The sequence below is a fragment of the Tiliqua scincoides genome, chromosome 2 (genome assembly GCF_035046505.1).
Source record: "Tiliqua scincoides isolate rTilSci1 chromosome 2, rTilSci1.hap2, whole genome shotgun sequence".
Classification (NCBI taxonomy): Eukaryota; Metazoa; Chordata; class Lepidosauria; order Squamata; family Scincidae; genus Tiliqua; species Tiliqua scincoides.
In genome coordinates, this window is record NC_089822.1 from 35,940,828 (window position 1) to 35,963,643 (window position 22,816).

The 22,816-nt window shown below is 43.6% G+C and overlaps 1 pseudogene; it reads right to left on the reverse strand.

Annotated features, from left to right (window-relative positions):
- Positions 1–22,225: 22,225 nt before the first annotated feature.
- On the reverse strand, positions 22,226–22,345 carry LOC136643174 (5S ribosomal RNA; annotated as a pseudogene).
- Positions 22,346–22,816: the final 471 nt, after the last annotated feature.

Genomic DNA, 22,816 nt, shown 5'->3' on the forward strand with positions numbered 1-22,816 from the left:
CATCATCGGGCAGAGTGTGGTTTTGAGTGAAGAAGTAGTGACAGGAAGAGGTGCTTTGCCTCTCCATTGTTTTCCTAGGTGCTCCCCCTAGCAGTTTCACCATAGGTTTAACATGTGAGGAAATGGCTCCAAGCCCACAATGTGTCTTCTTCCTGCCTTTCTCTGAGAGGTAGAAACTAGGGTGGGTCCTAGAGGAGACCAAATCCCAAAAGGAGGCCTTGATGAAGGATGGAGTCTTCTTGGTATGCTGGCTGTTAGGTTTGCAATCTTTGAACTTTGTTAATGAATGTGTACATTCACATAGTTCTGGACAATATTTACAATTAGAGCTTCATTTTCAACTTTCCCTTTCATTGGACTATGTGTTTTTCATATACAGGTTGAGCCTCATTATTCGCTTGGGTTCCGTTCCAAGCACTCATGTGGATGGCAGAAAACGCACTATAGCAAATCAATTAAAAAACAAAGTTTCTTTGCTCTGGTGATTTAAAAACAGCCTTGCTGACCTTTGTGATGTAAGATAAGAGTCATTAAGAAGACAATCCATCAATCAGTCATCCTCCAAGAGCTTACAAAGGTGCTTCACTCAGCCCCTCCCTTTACCAATGCAAAATGATCACCTTTCTTTCCCTCCCTCTGGAGGAAGGGAGGGGTTCACTGGAGAGAGAAGGATTGATGGATTGTCAGCCAGCTGCCCTCTCCCTCTCTTATTAAGGAGGCTATTGTTAAAGGACTGTTCAGTTTCTTAAACTGATTTTAAAGGGATGCATTTTCCCCTTCTCCAGGGATCAGCACATTCCTTCTCATTTGCAGGGGCCATTTGTGTTGAGTCAAATCCGTGTATAAAAAATCCGGGTGTAAATAGGCTGGACCTGTAGAACAAAGTGCTCACCGTCATATTGTACTGACGGTCCAAACAACATCACTAGCAGCCCTATCTTATCCATTTACCCCCCCCCCCACCAATGCAGCAGTGTTAAAATGACTACTGCATCCTAAGGTAGAAGGCAGTTGTGGAGGTCTCCTCTAGGTAAGGGAACATCTGTACATGAGGGGAAGCCTCCATAGTAAGGGGGGAGGTTTCAACTCAGACCTGTGCAAGCTAAGAGCAGGCACAGGTCTGGGAAGTGGATAGGATATAGGCAGTGCTGGTTCAGCTGATCCTTCGCACTCTCTGGCCCAATCCACCCATACCCCACCCCTTTTGCCACCCTATCCCTCCCCGTTTAACTCCTCCCCAATCCAGTTCCACCCCCGCCCCCACCTCTTCCACTGACGTACCTGCTCTAGTGAGCTGTGGGAGAAATGCTGGAGAAGACAAGAAGGTGCAGGCCTTCCCACCAACACTGCTGGCAGCACAGAGTAGGGAACTGTCAGACTGCCTTTTACGACTGACACTGACTGCTTTATAGTAGTCAGCACCAGTGCAGGAGGTGTGCTGCCAGCAGGTGCTGCATGTAGGTTTGGGGGCCTAAATGTTTGCTGGCATATTCATTTTTTTGGTGCCGTCATGGTCAGTTTTGGAATCAATGATCTCCTAACCCTCCTCCTGCTGCAAACAGGTTCTGAGTTCTATGACTCAGATATTGGGAAGTCAGATAGACTGAAGGGTCAGACATTTTATGACTCAATTATTAGTTAGTTCGAAAATGTTCTTTTTCCAGAAACAATCTAACAATGACTCCAGTGTAAAACATGACATTATATTAAGGATTATAGAGTATTTTTTTTTTTTTAGAAAAGAAAGTTTAAATCTAAAGGAAGTCATTAAATCAGTGAGTTGTGACTCGCTTAAGTCTTCATTTCAACTTAGATGAGACTAATGGCCCAATAGTATGGGCCATTTATGACAGCAGATCTGTTGGCTATGGGTCTCCTTGGACTCAATGCCAGATATTTTGCTAGTGCAAGTCCAAGGAGAGGAAGGGGGTGGGGTGGATTTGAAACTCAGGGATAGGATCTAGCATTTGCTTTAGCTGCTGAGATCCACCCCCCTGAAGCCCACTCCTCACCCTGTGCTCTCCCCTTCCTCACCCCAAACATACCCCAAACCACTCATGAACTGCCCCCTCTGCCACCTTACCTCAGCTGGTGGAGCTTCTGGGCAAACCTGATACGCACACTGAGTCTTTCCTGTCAGTGACTCCTTTGTGTATGACAGTGGTGCGACATTTGCATCATCAAAGGACCTAGGTAGATTTCATTTTTAGCCATCAGTTGATAACCATCAATAGTCCTGTCATCCCTCTACTTGTCTATTCATGTTCAAAAGCCACCTGATTTAAAAGGTCAAACAGAAACTATTTCCAAACAAAGTCTATTTTATGTCTCTAGCACTCAACCAATGGCATTTATTTGTATTCAGCTTATTTCTTCCCACCTGTACAGGTTGAATTCAAATCTGTATTCTTTCCTTAGAAAAGAAAACTCCCACACACCCTTAACTTCCACTTCACAATCGTCAATATCCTATTTACATTTTTTCACGACATGTAACTTACACTGAACTTTCCATTTCACTCTGTATTTTATAAAAGAAAGTTTGAGAACAACATTGGATGGGACATAATTCTGAATATATAATTCTGAATTCAAATTCTGTGTTTGTTCCCTGATTCACTTAAAAAAAATTATTCTCTGTTAACCTCATGGAAAAGTAAAAAAGATGTTTATGTCAATGGACCTGTGTCCTTGAACTTACACCAGCTGTTTTGTTGTCATAAATCTGAGAGGCAGGCAGCATGTTGGACCTGGAAAATAGGGATAGGATTAGGCATGTGCTAGTGACACTGAGGTCCACCCCCTTTCACCCTCGAAATGCCCCATGCTCACCCTACTTGTCCCTTTTCCTTCCCCTCCTTACTTCAAACCACTCCTGCCTCCCCCTTACCCACACTGGCATGCCATCTTGGAGCTGCTGTCATGCACATGGGACCTAAATATTTCTTTACTCAGTGTGTGTGTGTGCAAGGAAAGCGCCCTACAGGTAGACCACAGCTGCGATACAAGGACATCTGCAAGAGGGATCTGAAGGCCTTAGGAGTGGACCTCAACAGGTGGGAAACCCTGGCCTCTGAGCGGCCCGCTTGGAGGCAGGCTGTGCAGCATGGCCTTTCCCAGTTTGAAGAGACACTTGGCCAACAGTCTGAGGCAAAGAAGGAAGGCCCATAGCCAGGGAGACAGACCAGGGACAGACTGTACTTGCTCCTAGTGTGGAAGAGATTGTCACTCCCGAATCGGCCTTTTCAGCCACACTAGACGCTGTTCCAGAACCACCATTCAGAGCACGATACCATAGTCTTTTGAGACTGAAGGTTGCCTACCTACCTACGATGATGATGATGATGATTACAGCCTAAGTCTGACTGAACACAATGGGCTGAGTAAAATAAATAATCCCATTTTCAAGACAATGGCATGCTGAACAAGCATGCCACCCAAGGCCTGTGGCACCCCTTGGCGTGGCACCTGGAAGCAGTGGCGTGGCACCTGGAAGTGATTTGGAAGTGACATGATGACATCATTGCAATCAGTGCAATGACATCAGTGCACCACCAATTAGCTTCCAGGTCAGTTGTTTTTAGCCATTCGGAGGAACGGGAATGGTGGGAGAGCACAGTCACTGCCAAATGTGGTACAGGCAGCAAGGGTTCAAGTGGCATGCCCATCACTCCCAGTTTGTGTCACCTGGCCACCCTCTCCATAAGCTACCGCTCCATACGCTACCTCTAGGGCTTTACAGAATCTCGTTTTCCATTCTCCCCAGCCTACATGAACATATTTGCTAGTAGTATGACAGGACAGTAGGGACAATGGGACATTTGTGCACACTTTCTCACATCTCCATCCCAGAGGTTAGCCGAGTTGGACACAGCCAGGCCAACACTCTGAGCCTTCCAGTATCAGTCAGTGATTGTGCAATCTCCCTTGCCCCAGTATTTGCCTATTGGGAGGTGAGAGAAACTGCTATTGCCTGTGCCCACCACCAGTAGTATGTTGTGGGGAGGAGACAGCTCAGGAAGACCAGCAACTTGGTACCAGCAGTGCATCATCCAGCCCTCAACTCAACAACTCATGGTAGTTATTCATACTCTGAGAAACTAGAAGGATGTGCGATCCAGTGAAGTGTGTAAGCCCTGAGCTGAACCACATGGCACAAGTCAAGGAAACCTCCCAGCCTTGGTAGCAAAGGTACTGTGCAATCACTGACCATGTCAGACAAGGTGAAGGAAGCTCTTTATCCTAACTTTGCTTTACAGCTACGTGGGCTGGGGGAGGCTGTGTGCAGAGTATAGAAAGGAACTCTGCAGTTCAGTACACTCTCATTTCAAGCTTGGTCCGTGACTTCCCTGACCTATGTGTCCTGTAGCCTCAAAAATTACAGCTCCATGAAGCATTAAAATCACTGTCTGAGTGGTGATTAATGTCCAGGACTTGGACTAAAAGCAGAGAAACACTTTTGATTTCCATGCTGTTTACACAGTTGTTCAATTAAATGTTTGCCCCTCATTAAACATGCACATTTTGACAAGAAAATCAAAACTCATGCATATTCATTTGAGCTCTATCAAGCAGTCCTGGAGAAATCAAGGCCCCAGCTTGTATGTCTTTATGTTCTCTGGATTCCAACAGACTGTATAAATTCTAGGCTGAACTGCAGCCGCTAAGAGGTGTTTACATGTGCCGAATGTGGGACAAATGACACTGTCACAGATAAGGTGCCTTAAAATGATGCTTTTGAAGGTCAAATGTGGAACAATCTATCATCACATCAGTGCAGGGAGATAAGCAAAAGCCATTACATAGTCAATAAGGAAAGTAGAGTTACAGAGAAAAGTCATCAAAGTGGAAAGTTTGAGGAGCCATTCCCCAGGTATCTCCCAAATTGATGCTCATTCTGACAAATCTTAGTTTGTCAGATTTTTACTTATCGTTGCAAAGCGCATAAAGATTAGTCACATCAACATGGAGAGTCAGGCTAGTTCTGAGTTTTGCCCAAATTATGCAAAACCGTCAGAACTGCAGACGAGTAATCCTGTCATTGGACATGTTCTTGACTACAATATCCCACCCTGTCAGGTGGTTACTTATGCCCTACATGCAGCAAAGATCATATTTTTTTTTCCCCCAGCCTCTTAGAAGCAACATTAGAGCTGTGAAATTAGAGTGGTTCTGCTTGGGATTGTAAAGGCACTTAAAGCCTTTTGGGTTAAATCCATTTGAATGACATATTTACTGAATTTATGCAAATGCTTCTTGGGGCTTATTGTGGTCTTGCCACACACAGGTTTTTATTTTGCCAGGTTTTGGAGTAACTCAAAGTGAAGACTGAATTGGAAATGTACAGACTAATGGTATTTTCTTACACGGATTTCCCCTCTTGCCATTTTTGCCATTGCCTCTGTGTAATCTTTCCCCTAATATAGAACCCGGCAATATTACTAGTTTGGGGGAGGGAAAGAAAAGAGCTGCTTAGTCCATTAAGAGGCTTATGAATGGCTAATTTGGAATGACATATCTGGTTTTTTTTTAATTCACTAAGAAGTAGATTTGTATTTTCCCATTTATTCATTATGTCCAGAGTGGAACAATTTTCTCAAATTGTCTGCACTGGGTTGAGTCTTTCAACGTTGGTGTAAGCTCTGGTAGCCAACAGTGGCACAGAGGGGCTGCTAGAACTTACATCATCATTATCATCACAATTGCATTTTCCTTTTGGCCCTTCTTTTAAAAGGCCCCAACTGGGCCATGTTTTTAAGGAATTGCCTTGACTGGGCATTGGATGCTAATTGCCCCAAGTTTCCTTTAACTTTTCTCTGCTAGGATAGTGGAGGAGTCATCTTTTTATAAGGGATCTCTGCTGTCACAGCAGTGTACAGTTCAGGAGCCAACCTCCAAATGCTTTCCCCTGTGACTGCCTTTGAAAAAGTGCATTTCGACATCTGAGCCTCTGATTCATATGAATATTCTCTAGCAGATTTAAGGATTTGAAATCATAAATGAAGTAGGGCTGGGTGATATGCAATGTGCACATTTAAAGATGTAAAATCACTTTATTTTTACTTTTCAGAAAAGGTGGTGACTGCAAGCTAGGATGCCAAGAAAGAGCACGGCTAAAAAAAAAACAAACGGAAGTGTTTAGAGTACTTTAAGAAAAGTGGTGCAAGTAATTGTAGACAACATGTTAGCAGTGCTCTTTTGAAGGAGAGCAAGGGAAATTTTTTGACAGCAGATATAGCAGTGTTTTAAGGTAATTACTAAATAAATGATAATGTGAGTTTCGGCATCTGCTGTTTGATAGTGTTCCAAGATAAACTTCCCACAGTTGTGAGTACTTCAGCAGAGACTTTGAACAGAGAAATACAATGGTGGGATAGGGGACCTGGAATGCCTTTTGATGCTCCCCTGAGGCAGTAAAGTAGCATTTAGAGAAATAGTAGTGCTTTTGAGTGGTTGGGTCAGCTGTCAATGTTTGGAACATATCGAAGAAATTGAAAAAAAAAGTCTTGCAGCATATTATATAAAACTGCTTTTAGGGACAGAATAAGAGGACTTTTTTGTCAGTGAATGGTTGACTTTCCCAATTTTTATATAATGAAATCCATGAAATAATTAATGCCCCAGCTCTAGGAAAATAGGAGTTGAGTAACTATGGGCGCAATCCTAACCCACTTTCCAACACCGACATAAGGGCAATGCATCTCCGAGGTAAGGGAACAAACATTCCCTTACTCTGAGGAGGCCTCCATGAGTGCCATCCAACTCCAGGATGCCGCATATGTCCCATGGGCATAGCTATGCCAGTGCTGGAAAGTGGGTTAGGATTTGGGCCTATGAGAGGTAAAAGGTTGTCTGAATCCACCCTATGGCCAACCCTGTAGGCACCGTACTCTGCCAGAATGAGCATTCTGTGGTGTATGATGCTTTCCAGCTGTCACAAAAGGAGACATACCAGATCTGCAGCTGCAAGCAGCAAGTGGCTGGCTCTGTATGCCAGTGGACTCCAGACACCCACAGGGGGTGGGAAGGGAGGCAGGAGGCAGAATGGGGCAGGGTTGTTGGAATGGAGCATCAATTGGGATGAGGTAGGAGGGTGGATCAGAATCAGGAAGGGGGTGGGTTAACTAAGCCCTTATCATTTGCTACTGCTTACAGCTTCTGTGTGAGGAAGAAGGGGCAGCAACCAGGGGCCACACTGACATCTGTGACCCAAAATGGGAAGAAAAATAGGTGATGTTTTTGTTCATATGTGAACCACTTTGAGAGACTTCAGTGTGAAAGACAGTGTACAAACAAACAAACAAATGAATGGTGAGGGTCCAGTGCATCAAGCTGCATTCCTAATGGAATATTGCACTGCCAAAATGAAATGTGCAGATTAGGGGGGGGGGGGAGAGAGAGAGAGAGAGAGAGAGAGAGTGTGTTTTCCACTACCCGGACACTGGTGGGAACGCTGGAGCCATCCCATGTGCTCTGTTTGCTCTCCCACTGCCCAGGTAAGGCCAGGTAAGGCAGCTGGAGAGGCGGGAGGGATGGGGGAGGGTGTAATGGGGTGAAACTGAGTGGGGAAGGGGTGTAATGGGACAGGGAGGTATGGCAGATCCTCTCCACTCTGACGCAGCCTCCCCAGCCCCTTTCTCTCCTCCTCTCTCCTCTTTGCTAGTGCAGGTCCAAAGAGACCCATTGCAGCGTGGAAGGTCTATGCACAGGTAGAGGATTTTAATCTCCTTTCTCTATTGAAACCTTCCAATCCCCCCCCCCCCAAACTGGATGTAACATACCTGTTTTTGACATGGCTGCACTAGGAGAGTGGGGGAGGCTAGGACTGGGCTGCTTGTATATCCTGTTGGAAATTACAATTGATGGGAACATAGGAAAAGCCTTTCTTTGTGTGAATAGTAGGAATTTTCTGCTTTGAAGACCTATTTTGTTCATTAATTACTGGTTTTCCAGTGCCAGCTGAAGACTTTGTTGTTCAGAAGGCATTTGGTTTGCCTCCTTTTGTTGGGTGTGTATGTATGCATAGGTTTGTTTCATCTCTTTTCTTTTTTTAAAGTAATGATATGAACTGCCTTGATCACTCTATTTGGAGAAGAAAAATGAGACAGAAATCTCAGATTGTAATAGTATAATTGTCAGGCATATGTGGCTTCTGTCACTAATCCTTAATTCTTTTTGTGAGTTTGTGATTATTCTGTACCATTGAGAAAGACTGAGACAGGGTCATGAAATTCATCATCTTTTCAGTTCTGAAAGCTGAGCCAATATACTCCCACCTTGCCTTACCTATAATTATAAGGTGCTTGTACCATATTGCTTCCTTCATAGTCAGGTCTGTGGAAACTAATGGAAGAGTGGCTCTGCAAGAGGTTAAGGCATGGGTTAAGTTGCTATATGGAAAGAGAAGGGAGAGAGAAACATGCCTGCCACTTGGTCACATACCTTTGATCATATATCTTGATCATATACCTCTTTTGTAATATTCTCAACATCAATTGCTAGCAACCATACAACAATCTCTGATAAAATGTGATGGTATGCTGTTGCATGTAACTGCACCAATGTAAATTGAATTTGGTCTGGCAGGTAGTAAGTTGGTCCATGTAAAAGCAGGTGCCTACATGTAGTTATTTAAATCCTTCTTTTACTATAAATCCTGCAAGGCCTTAGAAAGACAAATGTAATCCTTTTTGAAATACAGTATAGCCCAGTGTTATTCAAACTGTGCGGCACGGCTCCTTAGGAAGGCACCAGGAACTGAAAGGGGAGGCGCGGGATGTCCTCTCGCAGTGATACAGCCACACCCCTGGGCAGAATAAGAGCCCGTCTTCTGCCTGTCGTCTATGCTTTTTATTTTAAAGCAGAAGAAACAGTTGCTCAGCTGCAAGAGTGGCTGCTGCCACCCTGCCCTTTTCCCCCCTCCACTCTGAGGCTGCTGCCTTCTGTGTTCCCTGCATGTTTCCAAAGCTCTTCTACTCCAGCCCCCATCTGGCAAGTACCGAGCATGCTCGGCTTGCAGTCCTTGTCCTTGCTGAAACCCTCCTTGATCTTGTCTGGTTGGTTCCTAGTTTCTAGCCTGGGATCCCTTCTCATCAAAGTGAAATCTCTCTTTTCAACCCCTCCCTCTTCCACTCCCCCCTTTCAATCTCCAAACCTTCCCACTTTCCTCCCCCTCCCCTTAAAGTTGCTTCCATACAGTTGGCAAAGGGGGAGGGGAGAGACAAGCACACACTTTACTTGGCCAGGAGCAGAAAAAAGGTACTGTTTTTAAAGTGATTTATTAATCTTGTTGTTTGACTGAAGAGGACAGGCTGTATTTTTAAAGTGATGAATCTTGCTATTTGAAGGGAATACTTATCAGCCATTGATGAAGTGATTGCCAGCCCAATCCTATCCACACTTTCCTGGGAGTAAGCCCCATTGACTCTAATGGGACTTACTTCTGAGTAGACATGCATAGGCTTGAGCTCTACATCTCCTAATATAGGAGACAAATCAGCTTCCTAACCAAACCCTTATCAGCTCTGATATATTTTCATGGTCTATTTTTGTTTTCCCCACCAGCTGCTGGAAAAATTTAATTTCATTAAATTAATAAAGGGTTCAATACTATCCAAGGAGAATGGGAGAAATGACTAGTTGGATTGGGGTCCACAGGGGTGTGTGTGTGTGTAATGTTGGTCAGACTGGTTGTTCACAAAGTTCATTTGATAAAACAATTCAATTGGTATGCTTACAAAGTTAAAAAAAATTGAGTCTTCCTGAACCAGACAAAATCTACCTACTCCAGCATCCCGTCTCCAACAGTGATCAGCAGCTGATCATTTATAAAGCATGTATATTGCTGTGTATTAATAATATATTTTTAAGATCTGCATTTAATTAATAATATGATTAATATAATTAATATTAATATAGTTAATATATCTGGCCACTTCCTGTTTAATGATAGTACTTCCAGCCCTCAGGAACATGATGGAGAGTCACGGCCAACAGCCACAGGGGTCAAGGAAGCCACTGGCCGGAAAAGTTTGAGTACCACTGGTATAGCCCCTTTTCCTCCTAAACCTTTAGAGTCCTGCACTTTTAGAGTTGGAGCTTCCAATGTAAGTCTCAGTATTCTCTTGGAAAGAAGGGAAAATAAAAAAAGTGAACTTTGTGTTTTACTCTTTCAAATATCAAAGAGTGCTAGTATGAAAAAGTGAAGAAGTGATGACTGGAGTCAGGTACACATTGAGCTAGTCTTTTAATCCCATAAAGAAAGAGTAAAAACCTGGTTGCTTCATACTCCATAATAATTACCTGGAAGACATAATCATGCTTTGCTTCAGCAATAAAAAGTAGCCAAACATGCTATTTGTAAAATATGAGAGAGAGAGAGAGACCTCACGTTTGGTGACCCTTAATGCTGGGCTGCTCTTTCTGGGATGCCATTAGCACAGATTTAAGGGAAGAGTTATTGCATGTTAATTAAATACCAATTGATTACTGAAGACATCTTCACTGAGGATTAACAACTTTGCAAGACTGCTTTGCAGGGCTAAGCACAGTCTCTCATATACACAAGCTGTTAATCCCCAACAAATGTATCAAAGTCTCAATTGATATATCTTTCTTCTAAAGCACTTCTTGATAAACATTTTCCCGATTGCCCAATTACAAGCAGGGAGATTGGAGTTTGTATGGCCTGGCTGGAACATGCGAGCCCCTTCTACTGCAAGGGGATTGGTGGAGGGCTGTGGTTGGGGGGAGAAGAGGTATTTTAAGGTCACAGCAACAGCACCCCCTTCCTTCTTTGCTCATGGGCACAGAGCGGACAGCACACTGCACGTACTGGAGGTTCAAATGGAGAGGGATCCTCCTTGTAGTTTGGCGAGACAGGCCTTGTGGTGCTTGGGGGGGTAAGGGAGCATTCCACCGGGAAGGGGAGGTTTTTTGGAAAAGGGGGCTCTGCGGGAGGGTACCGCTCAAGGGGGTATCCTTGGCTCCCCACCCTGTCCCCACTGAGGCTGGTGGGGCAGCTTGCCACTCCATCGAGAGAGCTCATCACCCCCCCCTTCCTAGGGCTGAGGCCTCAGGCCGCGTGGGAAGTGTGCGTGCTTGTCACCCCCCTACTGGGCAGGGGACGCAGGCTGGAACTTGGGTCTCTGGCCGCAATCCTAAGCCACACTTTCCTGGGACTAAGACCCATAGACTATAATGGGCCTTGCTTCCGAGTAGGCATGCAGAGCCTGGACCCTGGCTGCAATCCTAAATCACACTTTCCTGGGAGTAAGCCCCATAGACTATAATGGGTCTTGCATCTGAGTAGGCAGGCAGAGCCTTGGATTCTGGTCGCAATCCTAGCCACACTTTCCTGGGAGTAAGCCCCATAGACTATAATGGGCCTTGCTTCTGAGTAGGCATGCAGAGCCTTGAACTTTGGCCGCAATCCTAGCCACACGTTCCTGGGAGTAAGCCCAACAGACTATAAGGGGCCTGGCTTCTGAATGGGCATGCAGAGGTTTGGATCATAGGGCTCCAGTCCTTGCCCCACTTGCCAGGGTGTAAGACCCTTAGGGGCTATAATGGGGCTTGCATCTGAGTGGGCATGCAGAGGCTTGAAATTAAGGTGAAGGCTCCAAGCAGGGAAGGAAGCTGAAAGAAGCAAGTGAGTGTTGTTCCATTGTGTGTGTCTGGCATTAATTTACTAATTGACTGCCTGATTAAGCTTTTGCCTGAGAGAAGGAGAAGGACGGGCAGACTTTCCCCTCCTGGGAGAAGAGGAAGGAGGTTGAGGCTTTCTCTGCGTATTTGTTTGTTGATCTGAGAAGAAGCTTTGGAGGAGATCTGCTGAGCTTGTTATGGAAATATGAGTGCATAACTAACTTTATAAATCTAAAATTTGTTGGATTACAAATTAACTGTCTTGGAATACTATTGTTGTGGTTCAGTTGTTATTATTGTTGTGTTCAGTTGTTATTATTATAATTGAACACAATTATTGATGAGTTCAGTTTCGTTTTCCTGTGGAGAGCTTGTGGAGTGCCTGTGGAGAGTGGCTGGAGACCTGCATTTATTTTTTTGTTTTACAAAAGTGGTTGATTGTTTACATTCCTTTGATTATCTCCTGGAAAGGAATGTGGTTGACATAGAAACAAATATAAATAACAGAAATAAGATATAAACAACAGAAATAAGAACATCAGGGACATCTAGTGGACTGAAAAAGATACTACAAGGACAAGAATAGGACTTGAGAAGTGAAGTAAGAAGATATGAGAAGGAAGAAAAAGGATGACGGGAAAAGGAGCGAAAGTTAGGAGCTCTTCTACCCTGGAGTCCAGCTTGGGAAAACTAACACAAGAGGAACCGAAAGGAAAAGAATGGAAGCAGACAATACAAGACAATATAGAGAAATTAGTGGTGATGGGACAGCAACAAACAAATCAATATCTGCGGGTTCAAGCTAGTTTGAATGCATTAACTACACAACTAAATGACCTTAGTGTGTAACTTAAAGATGTTATATCTGAATCACATGAGAAAAAACAAAGGATTATGGAAAAAGTATTGGAAATAGGAAAGCAACAAGCAAATCAATATTTACAAATCCAAAGTAGCCTGGAAATCTTAATTCAACAGACAAATGAGTCTAATATGCAACAAACAGGAGAGGATCAACAAAAGAGCAAAGAAATAGAAGATAAATTCAAAACACTGGAGACGGGACAAAACAAACAATTGGAAGAGACAATATTATTGGAGATAGCTTGGAAGATAAAGACTCAAAAGTCACCAGAACACAAAGGAGAAGAAATACTTTGACTAATTGATGCAGATTGGATTGATCAAGTGAAGGAAGAAGAAATACTTTAACCAACTGACATAGATTGGAATGATCAAGTGAAGGAGATGACTCATCAAGATGTTGATTTAGCAAGAAGGGCGAGGACATTAAATGTGATCTGTTAAGAGGAATTCATGTGAAATTTATTAGAAAAAAAAAGATGGAAAGTTAAAGTCTAGAGAAGAGAAGAGATTTGGCAGACATGTGGATATTTAGGTTGGAGTCAAGGGAATAGGTAAAAAAATAGGGAATAGGCAAAATTAACACTTGGAGTCATGTGTTAATTTTGTATGTTAGAAATTAAAGTTTATTAGATGTCAATGAGAATTTATATAAGTTTTATAGGTGATATGTAATATGTATAAAATTTTTTAGTTAGCTTGATATTAATAGATGTTAGAATTTTAGAGGATAATTTTAATGAATTAGAATTAATTTTAGGTGATATTGTTTTGGATGTTTACGTATATGTTTATGTATTAATTCATGAGGATATATTAATTTTGGATGTTATAGATAGAGAAATGATATATGTAATTATTAGGATATTAAAAGTTGTTAGAATTTAATATGTTAGATATTGGATTATGATATTCTTGTGAGGATTTTATATGCTAGAAATTGGAAAGACATGAAGATCCCAATGAAAGATGAATTAATAGAGAAAATAATGAATGTGGTGGAAATGGACAGATTTCTAGAGAGCTTGGATCAACAGTGAAACCGATATAGATTGAGTAATGAAAATTATTTTATGCTTGGTTGAAAATAAAGTTGTAGAAGTATAAGATAGGGTATTTAGATGAATGTATTATATTATATATGATATATGATATATGATAGATAAATGATAAATGATATTAAGAGGCTAATGTAGAAGAGGAACTGGATTAGGAAATATGTAATGATTTATTAGTTATAGTGATGTATGATATCTTGCACCCTCTAATACTGTGTTTATGTACTGTATGTATTGTGTTATGTGTGTTTGTTATTTTTGTTTTTTGAAAAATTAAAAAAATTAATAAAAAAAGGGAAAAATTCTGAAAAAAAATTACTTTCAATGATTACAGGGTGCTGCCTGACTTGGGTAGTTGTGCTAAATTTCAGTTGTCCGTTCAAACAAAGGATGTTTATTGGAGTCAAATGGATTTCAAATAGTTAAATCCTGAGTGAAGCATGAGTATTATGCTAGTTTCAAGATATGAAAGAGCACAATTATCATCCTGGGAGAGCCCAATTTTCTTGAGAGTCTGAAAAATGGCTTCTGGGAGCTGCATCTGGTCCATGGGCCTTATATTTTACACCCCTGATCTTGTGGATACTGCCTTCAATAAAGATGTACCCTACTGGGGGTGGGGAGTGCAGATGCCACAGTTTGAGCCTCTGTTTGTTGAGTTCCAGGTAGACAAGCTGCTGTGTAGATTGGGGAGGGGGGATCAGACACATGAGGGGATGGGTGACGCCAACACAATCACCCTCCCCTCACACACTTGTATGGTTTGACTATGAGTAGGGCTAATGCACGAGAACGATCCTCAAACAAGATGTTATTTAAAATATTTTGCTCTACTTTTCAATCTTTGATTTCCAAGGTGGTTTGCAATATCATGATAAAATCAAACCATAAATAAGAATAAAATAATATTAAATGCAATAAAGCCTCACCAGCAGCAGTTAAAACTTAAAAGCATCCATAAAATGAATTTCACTAAAAGCTACTAAATGCCATTAAAGCACCTTGAAAGCAAAGTAGTTTTTACTTGGTACCTAAAAGCTACCACATTTGGTTCCTGTCGAATAGATAAGAAGTTCTACAACTGAGGCACACCCACTAAGAGGGCCCAGTCTTGTGGTGGCCACTCACCTCTTACTCAGCACCCTAGTTGTGTGCAGGTGTCTCTCACATGTGTGTTTCATGAAGGGTCATTCCTACAAAATGCTGTAGCCCAGGGCTTCTCAAACTAGGGTGTCGCGATGCCCCTGCCTGAGTGCCCTGGACTCTGTCCACTTAAGGGGCAGGGGCAGGGGGGAGGCAGCGATGTAATTCCCCAGGATCACATCGCTAAGGAGGCTACAGAGACTGGCATTTGCTTACCAGTCCCTGCTGCAGCCTCCCGGGGGTGTGCGAAGCCCTGCGCGACCGTCTGCAGGGCTCTCCAGCCTTCAGAAATTGACAGCGGAGCGATCATGCTCCACTTCCGGTTTTGTGGAGGCGGAGCACCATCGCTCCGCTTTCACTTCCTGGAGACTGGGGAGCCCTGCGGACAGTCATGCAGGGCTCCCCCCACCCCCAGGAGGCTGCAGCAAGGATTGGTAAGTGCATGCCAGTCCCTGCAGCCCCCTAAGTGACACGATCCTGGGGACCGCATCACTGCCTCCGCCCCGCACCCACAAAGACTTATTGCCACTCAAACTCTCCCAGAGAGTTTGAGAACCGCTGCCATAGCCAAACCAAACCTATGTGCCATTTGTACACATAAAGTGCTAGAAACATATTAGACCAGATACAAAAGGATACTTTTTCCCCCTTTCCACTTCTTCTCCCCACCTAGCTTGGAACAGTTAGAAGCAGAGGTGAGTTTTATCATTGATAATGAAATAAAAACACATAACACCACTTTCTGTGCTTCTCAATTTTGTTTGAAAAAGATCAAAATCTGTGAAAAAAAAATAAAACCATTATCTAACACCTCTACATATTCTCTATCACCTTTACATGCACGTGGCTGGCGCTGTAACACTTATATCACCTACCTAGTACATTTTAAAGCATTATAAATAATAATTTATAAAAAATACACCCTTGGAATAAAAACACAGAACACCACCTTCTCTACTTCTAACTTTGGAAAGTACCAAAATTCATTAAAAAAAAAAAAATAAAACAGTTTTCACCCACCTTTAGCTATAAGAAAATTTCCTGGCTTGACTGGACTTACCTAATTTCATTATCAAGATGCGCAGAGCATAGCACAAGCACTGGTCATCTTGTGAACATTTAAAAACAAAGCCGTTTAGACTAACAAAAACCAGTGGGCTCAAGGCTCTGGAACCTTGCATCAAATCTGATACTAATTCAATTTCCTTACTACCTTAAGTATTAAAAATCAAGGCCCTCTTGAGTGGTTGAAGATCTCAGCCATCTCTCCAACCTTATCTCAATTATCTTGTCCTGCCTCAAGCAAGCATAAGCACAAAGCGTGTCATCAATTTGATTGCAGAGACATGAGAAAGAGAACGAAAAATTATGGGAAATTGGTGTGTCTATCTATGGCAAGGCTGCACCGAAGAACAAAATTATGAAACTGTATTTTGAGTGTGATCCATTGCAGGAGCCCTGGGGCAAGGGTGTCACTGGGCGAATCTCCTGATTAAAGACATGGTAAGGGCTTTGAAGCATTCCCCCACCTAGGCATTAGTCTCTTGATTCACTTGATGGAGAGATGCAGGGCATGACAACCAGAGCTGCTTACCTGGGGGAAGGGATGTTGTGGGGCAAGCTCACAAGAATGGTTGTCCAGCCCTTGCTCACATGGCAGCTTTAGGTGCACTCAGGAACAGAAGCAAGAAGAAAGTTCAGAGAGGGAAACAGGGTTTACCAATCCTGGGTGCCTGCCAACTTAGCATGGTGGTCCTTTTGATTGTGGCTGGAATGGAACTAGTCCTGAAGTTTCCCAACAGTCTTCACAGGCAGTCTCATGTAAAATAAATCCTACTGAGGGATTACCAGTGCATGGATAACTGTGGCCAGGTTAACGGTACATGTTTTAAACAGATTTCTCAAAGCTCTTGTCTGAACATGAGTTTGTTGCATTTCACTGATGATAAAAAAAAAAAGAAGCAGAAGAAATAAGCAATTATATGCCAATAAAGGTTGTGAAGTAAGTAAGTAAATAAGCAACTTTCATTCCATTCATATAGAAACTGGGCTCAAACGTCCTCTTCTTTCTCATTTCAACCACATTTCAAGCCTTCTGTCCTTTGGTTTTTTTCTCCTCCTCTCAGAAAACAGAGGTGGGTTTTCCTTTTGCTTTCTGTTGTGGGAATATTCTGTTTTAAGCTGGGGCCTGGATGTGCTGCAAAGACCATCCTGAGTTTCCAGAAATCCTCTGCCAGCTTCTTTGATGTTGCCCTAAATGTTGACTCCTAGCTGCGCCTCAAACCCAAGGAGAACCTCTTTCCCATCAGAGTTATCACATCATTTGCAGATGCAATTTGTACGGGTGTTTGTATGCTATTCATTTGATAGTTGTTCTGCTGCTGTAGTAAATCAAAGTATAGATTTTTGCAAGGTTGCACAGGGCCAATTTAGGTAACTTTTAATTTTGTTTGTACGTTCAAGTTTCTCACAGAACACATGGTTGTGGTATTAGGCACATTACAGCCCCAATTCACAATCCAATTAAGTTGAAACTGAAGAACTCTGATTCATACTGATTTATGACCTGATCCAATGAGCCACTTTGCTGACCCAATGATTCACTGGTTCAGGCATGAGATCCCAGCACAGCTTGTAGGGATACAAACAAATAGGGTTATTTTCAGCTTTAATGGTGTTAGCTATTGGGCTTTCTTCTGGTATAGACGTGAGAGCTGAAAGAGAAACAGCTACCAAAGTCCTTCTTTTTGGGCTACTGTGGAATTGATGCAACTGCAGTCTTATTAGGAGGAAAAGGACTGTGCTCTGGACTTTTCAATAAAAGTAAAATGCTGCTAAGCCTGCGGGCCGTTATCTAGTGTTTGAAGACAGCCCTCGGCAGCGTGAACTGCGCTTACCATTCCACTATTCCACCATGCTGCTCCTGGCACCCCATTTGGTCAGAGAGATGCTCTGGGCAGTCAAGTCTGCCCAGAAATCCAGGTGCAATGTCTGCTGGGCTAATGGGCAATAAACGCGACTGCTCAAAGCCTTTCTCAGTCCAGATTGGGTACCAGGAGCAGCGGTAGCACAGTGGAATGGAAAGTGCCTTTACTGGTGCACAGTAGTGTCTGCTCTGGAGGCAGCTGTGCCAGAAAATAGTGCTTATTTAAAGCAATTATATATTCTTATAGCCCAGTCTTATCCATGGTCAGGCTACAGAATGAAGGTATACCAACGGATTACATGTTGCATGCTATGGAGGGGGGAGTGACCAGAAGGCCAATGAGATGTAAGTAAAAAACTTATCCCTTGGGAAACTTTCTGGCTGCTTATGAGTGTCCTTAGAACCAGCTATGAAGCTGGTGTAAGTCTGAGGAGAGAAAGGGCTGGGGAGGGTTGGAAAATGGGGGATAGGGCCCAGTATGCATTTGTGCTGAGATCATCCCCTTCAATCCATTCCCTGCTGTCTGCCCTCCCCCTTCCTGCCCTGAATCTCTCCATTTGCCAAGTTACATGGGCTTGTGGAGCATCCTGGAGAGTCTGCAATGCAATGCAAGGGATGGCAGATGAGGAAAAGATGAAAATACAGGTCCAGTCTATTTATACATGGATTTTTTTATACAGGGATTTGACTCAACATGAATGGCCTCTGCAAATGAGAGGGAAAGTGCTGAATCCTGGAGAAGGGGAAAAATGTACCCCTATAAAATCAGTCTTAAAAACTGAACAGTCTTTTAACAATAGACTCATTAATGAGAGGTGGGGCAGTTGGCTGACAATCCATCAATCCTTCTCTCTCCAGACAACCCCTCCCTTCCCCCTGAGCCTGTGAAAGAAAGGTGATCACATTGTGTTGGTGAAGGGAGGGGCTGAGTGTAAATTCTCAGCTCTTTGTAAGCTCTTGGAGGAAGACTGATTGATGGATTGTCTCTTATCTTACATCACAAAGGTCAGCAGGATCACCGGAGCAAGGGAACTTTGTTTTTAAAATTGATTTGTTATAGTGCGTTTTTTTGGCCACCCACTGAGTGCTTGGAATGGAACCCACTCGAAGAATGATTCAAAATTATGCAGGGGATGGACAGAGTGGATAGGGAGATGCTCTTTACACTCTCACATAATACCAGAACCAGGGGACATCCACTAAAATTGAGTGTTGGGCGGGTTAGGACAGACAAAAGAAAATATTTCTTTACTCAGCGCGTGGTCGGTCTGTGGAACTCCTTGCCACAGGATGTGGTGCTGGCGTCTAGCCTAGACGCCTTTAAAAGGGGATTGGACGGGTTTCTGGAGGAAAAATCCATTATGGGGTACAAGCCATGATGAGTATGCGCAACCTCCTGATTTTAGGAATGGATTAAGTCAGAATGCCAGATGTAGGGGAGGGCACCAGGATGAGGTCTCTTGTTATCTGGTGTGCTCCCTGGGGCATTTGGTGGGCTGCTGTGAGATACAGGAAGCTGGACTAGATGGGCCTATGGCCTGATCCAGTGGGGCTGTTCTTATGTTCTTATGTTCTTATGTAATGAGGATCAACCTGTAGAAGGTTGCCCCACTATATTGGGCAGGGAGACATGTGCATTACATTAATAAGAGTCTATAGGTGACTAAACTACCCAAGGGTAACTTGGACAACTATGGGCTGGTTCAGACAATGGTTCAACCACCACCCCTCCTACTTCCCAGCAGTCTCCAGTTCTTCAGCTTATTGCATGGGGGTAGTTTGTGAGAATTGTCCCTCACTATTAAGCTAAAGAGTGTAAGGGTGCAATCCTAACCCCTTATGCCAGTGTTTTCCAGCACTGACTTAAGGGCAATACAGCTCTGAGGTAAAGGAACAAACATTCCCTTACTTTGAGGAAGCCTCCATGAGTGACACCCAACTGCAGGATGCAGCACATACCCCAGTGGTTCTCGAACGTTTCTGGCCTGTGGCTTCCCTGATCCTTGTGGCCATTGGCCACGGCTCCCCATTACATCACCACACCTCAGTTACCCCCAAAATGGGGGTGAAGGTGTTATAATTATACACTAGAAACAAACAAAAAAAAAAAAAAAACAGCTGCCAGCACTCTGAGGCTGCAATCCTATCCACACTTACCTAAGAGTAAGCCCCATTGAACAAAATAGGACTTACTTCTGAGTAGACCTGGTTAGAATTGTGCCCTGAATTTGTTAGCAGCACACCTGGAGGGTTTTGGAAAGAGAGGGGGGAAGTGATGAATTTGCTCAGGGAGGGGAAGACTTTGTTTTGTGTGTATCTGCTAATTGCAAACTGATGCAAACTGAGACCCAGAGACTATTTGGCTGCAATCATAGCCTCACTTTCTTGGGAGTAAGTCCCATTGAACACAATAGGACTTACTTCTGAGTAGACCTAGCTAGGATTGTGCCTTTTGCCTTATAATAGCAACTAACATGGGAAGTAACCCCCCCCCTCTCAAAAGGAGGCAGGAGGAAAAAGGGGGGTGGCTGAAAAGGAATGGGTGTTTTTATTTTTAATCAATTTTTGGAGACAAAGCCATCAAGAGTGACTTTCTTTTCTTTTTTGAAGGGGGAGAAAAAAGAGAAAGGTGAGGATCCTTGGTTAAGCTAACACAGACCCCAAGCCTATGTAGGTCTACTCAGAAGGAAGTCCCATTTGGGTCAATGGGGCTTACTCCCAAGAAAGTGTGGACAGGATTGCAGCCACACCCAGCAAGATTACAACTCACCCCCAAAGTAGATGGGGGCTGCTCACACACATACAACCCAACATGCAGATGCCACCCGTTCCCCCCAGGCAAGATGGAGGAATGCAGGCTGGGGCATTAGGACACCCTCTCTCCGAAGAGCAGGCTGGGCTCCCTCTTTCCCAAGTGGAGGAAAGCACTTTGCTGCTCTCTCTGGGTCAGGCTTCCCTCCCAGTTTGAAGCCTGCCAGGATCACTCCCTGTGCTGATGAGATGCAGTACCTCTGAGCTGCCCAGCCAGCCTTCTCTCCCACCTCCCCCCACCATGTTTCCCACACCCTCCCCACCTCACACTGCCCCACCCACCTCATTCTCAGCCACAGAAAAGCAGTAAGTCAGGAGGCAGCACCTGCAGCTGAGCAGAGCAGCTGCAGCCACCTCTCTCCCCGAGATCCCTGGTGGTGATGCCCCTGGAGGCTAGCCACGCCTCACTAGGGAGGCGGGACGCACAGATTGAATACTTCAGACATACCCCATTGGCAGCACTATGCCAGTGCTGGAAAGTACTGACATAAGGGGTTAGGCACTGACACTCTAAATAGGAAAAGGACAAGGCTTGTGTGCGATACACTGTCAGCTCATGGCATAAACAAGTGGAAATGGGCTGGTGGTGGAAGCATCATCTAAACCAGACCTAGATCTTCTTGCCAAGTGATGAGGACTTTACCACACATCAGGAACAGATGTATGGTCAAATGTGTGCACAGCTGCCTGGGCTCTAATCCGACCAAGATACACATACAAGAGAGAAGAAGAGAGGGGCTTGCAAATATCACAGCAGCTGTTTGCTCATGTTGAGGGTGAGTCTCTTGCAGAGTGAGTTTCTGGGCCTGACAGCCAAAATTGGCATAGTTATTTGTTGCATTTTAAGACAGTTTCTTGCCTGCATTCGATTTTTCAGTCGTGCCAAAATAAATCACCAAATTCAATCTTCTTAAGTATATTTTTCCATGTTACAGTCTTAATGGTGGTTTTATATAAGCAAAATATATATCCTGGTATGTGCTACATGAAATGTTAACACTACTTAGATCGTCACTCATCTAACGAATGCAGAAGGCTTTTGGTGTGTTAATTAAAACTTCAAAGCATCTCTGTACGAGTTGTGGTGCAATGATTTCCCATACTTTATTTACACGTGAAAGTGATGTATATCTGGAGATAAAAACAGCCAAGCAGCGACTTATGAATTACATAGTAATAATTTAATTTCTTCTTCTCCCATGGAGTACTGCTGTGCAAAGGAATGAGGCAGATTCTGTCATTCGCAAGTGCAGGGACTCCATTGAGATCCACAGGCCAGGACTGGCCCAGCCATAAGGCCAACTGGAATGGTCAGTTTCAGCCAGCAGATTGATGGCGGGTGTGTGTGTGTGTGCCCATCTCTGGCAATCTACTTGCCTCCTTCCACTTATGGGGCTATTTGGATCCATGACAGCAATATCACTGGGGCAAATTTGAGCCACCCCATGGCAGGGGGAAAGTTTCGGAAGGGGGAAAAGGATACAGCAGAGGACTCCTCTGCTGTTCCTGCCCCACCTTCTCCTGCCCTTCCCCACCCCATAACACATCACGTCCACCCCATTCCACCCTTCGCTCACCCCCACCAGCCAGTAGCCTACCAGCTCTGGCAGGTATTGCCCTCCAACTGGTGCCAGCAGGCTGGTGCAAGCCTTTCCGCTGGTGTTAGGGTCCACTGTACTACCGCAACGTGCCTTACGGCACATTTGCAACAGTGCACACACCTGTCCAGCTGGTGAAGCTTGGTTGGCAACCTTCAGTCTTGAAAGACTGTGGTATAGGCCTACAGCACCTGGTATTCCCAGGTGGTCTCCCATCCAAGTACTAACCGGGCCTGACCCTGCTTAGCTTCCAAGATCAGACAAGATCAGGCATGTGCAGGGTAACAGTTGCTGCAGGTCAGCATAGAATTGGGCTGTAAACCAATAAATGGTTCCTTTCCCCCAAAAGGCTCATGTTCTAAAAAATAAAACAAGATTTTTTTAAAAAACATGAATTGCAAATTATGAGTGCATGATTATTTTATTTATTTATTTATTTATTTACTTACTTACTTACTTACTTACTTACTTACTTAATTTATATTCTGCCTTACTCCTTGAAGGGACCCAAAGCGGCTTACAACAATAATTAAAACACATATTAAAAATGTAATTTAAAACCAGATTAAAACATATTAACAAACAGACATCTTAAAAACAGCAGTCAGATAAAAAGTTTAAAAGAGCAACTAGCAGCAATTTCTAAGGACCCATGGCCTGTAACCAGGTGTTAAACGGTGTAAAAGGTGTTTAAAATATATATTGTTAAAAAGTCCAGGACTCAGAAGGCTTGTCTGAAAAGAAAAGTCTTCAGGCCTTGCTGGAAAGTT